The 6016-nt window shown below is 38.2% G+C and overlaps 1 protein-coding gene across 2 annotated transcripts in view; it reads right to left on the minus strand.

The window, feature by feature from the left end:
* Positions 1 to 5074, minus strand: part of LOC106057345 (brain protein I3-like) — a 10640-nt gene extending 5566 nt beyond the window's left edge. Inside the window, exon 1 of one of the 2 annotated variants that reach the window (XM_013214520.2) lies at positions 4956 to 5074. The gene's annotated coding sequence lies outside the window, so the exon portion shown is untranslated. Of the gene's footprint in view, positions 1 to 4906 lie in introns of both variants that reach the window. The other variant, XM_013214513.2, reaches the window with a different exon arrangement.
* Between the last annotated feature and the right edge of the window lie 942 nt (positions 5075 to 6016).

The following is a 6016-nucleotide window of genomic DNA, read 5'->3' on the forward strand; positions in this document are numbered from 1 at the left end:
TATGTAACTAAATATATTGTATATACAAAATGTCTACTATGTTAGTATGTAGGAAAACTAATGCTTATCGTTTGACAAGTGTTTACAAATGATTCCTTATGATTCCATTACTGGCATTATTAATTATGGTTGATAACTGGTGTATTGCCATCGCTGATTTAATGGGCGTACCCCCCCCCCCCCCGAAATGAAATTCCCCTCCCCTCTTTTTTTTGCTTTCATTTTGTTTATTTATTAGTACTAAATCATCACTTGCCACAGCACAGCCGAGGGGGTTTTGAGTTAAAAAAAAACCTACCGGGGGGTTTTGAGATTAAAAAAACCCTATCAGGGAGTTTTGAGATACAAATCCCTCTACCAGGGGGTTTTGAGTTTAAACCCCCCTACCAGGGGTTTTGCAGTTAAATCCCCCTCTTCTATAAACAAAACTAAAAAAATGCAAATGACAATTCCAAATTCCAAGAAAACAGCTAAGGAAGATTTTAACTTTAAAACCGCCTCCAAAAATTACGATAAACCCCCTCTCAATGTAAAAAAAAGCAAATTACACACTCACAATTCTATGAGCCTAGCCAAAGGGGTTTTGAGTTTACCCCCCCCCCCCAACAGTTGGGGTTTGAAGCTAAAAAGTACCTATTCAATATAAAAAAATTTAATTACACACTATAAAATCTATGAGTGAAGCCAAAAGGGGTTTAAGTTTAAAACCCCCTGCCAGCGGGGTTTGAAGCTGAAAACTACCTCTTCAATATTTCAAAAAAAAAGCAAATTAGGCACTCAAAATGCTATGAGTTTTGAGTTTAAATCCCCCTCCAGATGGTTTTGAGTATGGCTGTTCACAAAAATTCATAACCATGGTGAGACTATTACATGATGGCATGAAGGCTCGTGTCCAAGAAAGTGGAGAACCATCAGAGCCCTTCGAAGTATCAAACGGGGTAGAACAAGACTGTGTCCTAGCACCTACACTGTTCAGTATCATGTTCTCGGCTACGCTGACAGATGCATTCACAAATAAAGAAAACAACGGGATAAATATATCATACAGATTTGATGGTGGCCTATTCAACCCGAGGCGGCTTAAAGCAAAATAAAAAACAAATACAGCAGTAATCAGAGACTTGCTATTTGCTGACGACTGTGCCCTAAATGACTGCTCTAAAAACGATCTGCAGAGCATCGTCAGTGACTTCTCTAGAGCATGCTCAGACTTTGGCCTTACCATCAATACGAACAAGACTGAAGTCTTATATCTACCTGCTCCTGGGAAAGCCTACTCGGATCCAAGCATCACTATAAATGGACAGGATATAAACGCAGTGGACAAATTCACATATCTTGGCAGCACACTCTCCAGAAATGGAAAAATCGATAGTGAAATCGACCTGCGTATCGCCAAGGCCAGTGCATCCTATGGCAGACTGTCTAAAAATGTCTGGAACAGACGTGGTATCACCACAAACACAAAGCTAGGGGTCTATAGAGCCATCATCTTCCCTACATTGCTCTATGTCTCAGAAACATGGACAGTGTACAGTAAACATGCAAAGAAACTGAACCACTTCCACATGACATGTCTGAGAAAAATACTAAATGTCAAATGGCAAGACAAAATACCAGATACAGAAGTCCTTCGAAGAGCGTGTCTGCAAAGCATCCACACAATCCTGATGCAGTCCCAGCTGCAATGGGCAGGTCACGTCTACAGAATGGAAGACCACCGCATCCCTAAACGACTCTTGTATGGCCAACTAAGCGAAGGAAAGCGCTCGCAAGGTGGTCAAAGAAATCGCTTCAGGGACACCCTCAAAGCTTCTCTGAAGGCGTTCAGCATAGACCCAGGCATCTGGGAGACAGAGGCACATGACAGAGCATCATGGCGTCGCGCTGTGAAAACTTGCGCACAGGTTGCTGAGGAAAAAAGGACAACGCTGGCAGAAGAAAAACGCCAGAAAAGAAAAGCAAGACAAACGACACTAGCTCCAGCTGGAATAACCTGCCCAGTGTGCGGCCGAACATTCCGGGCTCACATAGGTCTCACTAGCCACATGAGGAGGCACAAAACCCCAGTGCAAAGCCCTCAGCCCCCTGGATAACAAAGTGGTCATCATCGAACCACGATGGACGAACTATATATGGATCTATTTTTTGTTTACAATGTTGACATGAGGAAAGATCGAAAGGATTTAGATCTAGATATAATTTAAGAAATACACTTTGCGCAGATAGTTTTTTACTTTGACACATGCAAATACATAAGAAGTGCCATTGATTTCATTATAAAATAAAATTAACCTTTAAATTTGTGTTTCAAAACCATTTTTTACATACATAAGTTCCTTATATCTGTGACTTCAGATTTCCTGACGAACATTCTTTCATTAGACAATACCGTACTAGTAATGTTACATCTTTCCATTCCTAGATCTAAAACTCTAAGATGATATAACTTCTCTTCGCACAGATAGTTTTATACATTAATACATGAACATCATGGGCGTAGCCGGGGGTGGGGGGTTTTAAACCCCACCACCCCCGGAAATGAAATCCCCCCCCCCCTGACTGATTTTTGCTTTCATTTTGTTTATCTTAGGTGAGATTTTAATACTAAATCATCACTTACCACAGCACAACTGAGGGGGTTTTTAGTTATAAACCCTCTACCAGGGGGTTTTGAGTTTAAAACCCCTACCAGGGAGTTTTGAGATTAAAAAAACCCTATCAGGGGGTTTTGAGATACAAATCCCTCTACCAGGGGGTTTTGAGTTTAAATCCCTATACCAGGGGGTTTGGATTTTAAAACCCACTACCAGGGGCATTGAGTTTAAAACCCCCTACCAGGGGTTTTGAGTTTAAAACCCTCTACCAGGGGTTTTGCAGTTATATCCCCCTCTTCTATAAACAAAACTAAAAAAAAATGCAAACGACAATCCCAAATTCCAAGAAAACAGCTAAGGAAGATTTTAACTTTAAAACCGCCTCCAAAATTTACGATAAACCCCCTCTCAATATAAAAAAAGCAAATTACACACTCACAATTCTATGAGCGTAGCCAAAGGGGTTTTGAGTTTGAATCCCCCTCCTCCAGATGGCTTTTTCTTTAAAGTTTAAAACCCCTCCAGATGGTTTTGAGCTTAAAATTTCCCTACAGAGCGTTTTGAGTTGAAAACCTCTCTCTTCAATATTATTTTAAAGCAAACTACAGTCACCAAATTCTATGATGGTAGCTAAATGGGGTTTTGAATAAAAAAAAAAACAACCGAAAAACTCCAGAGATTTTTTAGTTTAAAACCTCTCAACAGATTATTTTGACGATAAAACTTTCCTTTTCAATATAAAATCTAAAGCAAAATACAGGCATGTAATCTCTCCTAGCATATTCAAGAGAGGTTACAAATTTCTACCAGTGGCTTGGGCTCCATTAATAAAGTGTGAATAGTCTTCTGCCGAAATTGAAAAACACTAAATGTGGCTCAACAAAGATGGCTAAGACAGATTTTAGGAGTCAGTTATAGAGATCGGGTCTAAATCAAATAAATCATATGCCGAACTGGGAGTCGAACCCTTAGTAAGGTTGTGACAGAGCGTCGCATGAGGTTTTGCGGGACATGTTCTCCGACAAAATGAATTACGCATAGGCCTAATAAGAGTTGCGGAAACAGCTTGCCGGAAAATGTGCCGAACGGTGCGAGAGGGTCTAAGTCAGTAAGAATAGCACGTTAGGTTTTTGAAATAAAACTTTTTGATAGCAAGATAATGCACTGTAGGTACCCCAGAATATGCATTTTGTTGGCTTTTAATACCAGAAATAGTGATCGGTGGCGGGGCGAAAATGGGGGAGCGCTGCGAGCTCCCCTAGACCCCTTGCTAGCAAGGGCTGGGATTCTACAAGTTTTCCACTAATTCCAGGAAGAACCTATTCTAGGGCACAATAAACGTCTTCCAAAAGGCCAGAATGTAATAAAGATTAATTATGTACACCCCCGAAAAAAAAACTGGCTACGCCCATGGCTGTATTATTATAGGACTATAGCCTAGGCTACCAAGTCCAAAGCCAAGTCAATAAATATAATATTGACCCTCTACTAGATCTAGATTCTATTCTGATTTTCTGTATAATATTACATAATTAGGATTAGTCCAATGCTAATACACAAATAGTCGGTATTACGACCGTGACCGTAGTATTAGTAGTCTTTATAATATTATAAATATTATACATAAAATATAATATACAAATACTTAGACTTATTAGAATATAATATTGATAATATTCCCTATAATCCTACTATATTGACTATATAAACTATATTAATATTATATTTATATTCCTATTAGTAAGTATTACGACCGTGACCGTAGTATTAGTAGTCTTTATAATAATATAATATTATAAATATTTAAAATATTATACAATGTATAATACATATAAATATAATATACAAATACTTCTATTAGACATAATTATAATCTTATGGTAAAACTTTACATCGAAGGACCCTAGGTTTTCAGGTCAATTATTTGGCAGCTGTCTATCTGCACGTAGTATAATCCTACTATTCTACTATATAATACTAACCTATTGACTATATACTATAATAATACTATATTAATATTATAGATATATTATATATATTTATATTCCTATTTTAATTTACTTTACCTATTACTATTAGATCTAGTAAGTATTAATAATATTAGGCTATATTTTATAATTATATACTTAATACTATAATTATAATAATATAAATATACACTATCATTGTATCATAAAGTTTTATACTCTAGAACTAGAGACTAGACTAGAGTTAGAGTGTCTAGACTCTTCACTCATAGATCTAGTTGATAGTAAAGTATCACTGTGACTATCAGATCTATCGTCGAATAATAATAAAGCTTATTTTACCAGAGAGTAGATCTAATCGTAAAGCTGTTTGACATGTAAAAATTGTTACCATTAGACTAGCGAATCAAGAATCATGTGATTGTTTTGTCGACACTTATTTGTAATACCGGAAGATAAATAAAAAAAATAAAAATAAACATTCGGAAATTTACGTACAGACAAAACAACACATAAATGTAAACATAGAGTTGAAGCTAGGTGCTGAAACAAATGATACATACATATATTAAACATAAATGAATGACAGCACCAGGGACCAAGTTTTTAAGAGAGAAAGTAGTGAATTAAAATGCTACGAAAATAAGGGCATGTGCCGACCGAGGCTCGAACCTGTGACACTGGATTCGACACCACCGCCTAGCGATAATGCACCAAGCGAAACTAGCCTCTAGACCATCGGAATGTCCAATAAAAAACATTCTTCTGATCCAGAGTCATTTCGCCCGTATGCAAATTACCACCCCAGTGGTCAAAGGTCACAAGCTCCAGCTAGCCCCTCCCCCACCCTCGCAGCATCCGTTCACTAACAACTTCGATAGAGCCGACACAGACAGCCGTTAGGCATGTATTAGACAAACGATGGCTCTATCTAATTGTTTATCTCTCACAAAGACAAGTGGACAACATAAACACATTACATATAGAAGCTTCAGTGGGTACGAGCAATAATGCTGTAAACGTAAATGTAAACATAGAGTTGAAGCTAGGTGCTGAAACAAATGATACATACATATATTAAACATAAATGAATGACAGCACCAGGGACCAAGTTTTTAAGAGAGAAAGTAGTGAATTAAAATGCTACGAAAATAAGGGCATGTGCCGACCGAGGCTCGAACCTGTGACACTGGATTCGACACCACCGCCTAGCGATAATGCACCAAGCGAAACTAGCCTCTAGACCATCGGAATGTCCAATAAAAAACATTCTTCTGATCCAGAGTCATTTCGCCCGTATGCAAATTACCACCCCAGTGGTCAAAGGTCACAAGCTCCAGCTAGCCCCTCCCCCACCCTCGCAGCATCCGTTCACTAACAACTTCGATAGAGCCGACACAGACAGCCGTTAGGCATGTATTAGACAAACGATGGCTCTATCTAATTGTTTAT

The sequence above is a fragment of the Biomphalaria glabrata genome, chromosome 2 (assembly GCF_947242115.1).
Source record: "Biomphalaria glabrata chromosome 2, xgBioGlab47.1, whole genome shotgun sequence".
NCBI classification, from domain to species: Eukaryota; Metazoa; Mollusca; class Gastropoda; family Planorbidae; genus Biomphalaria; species Biomphalaria glabrata.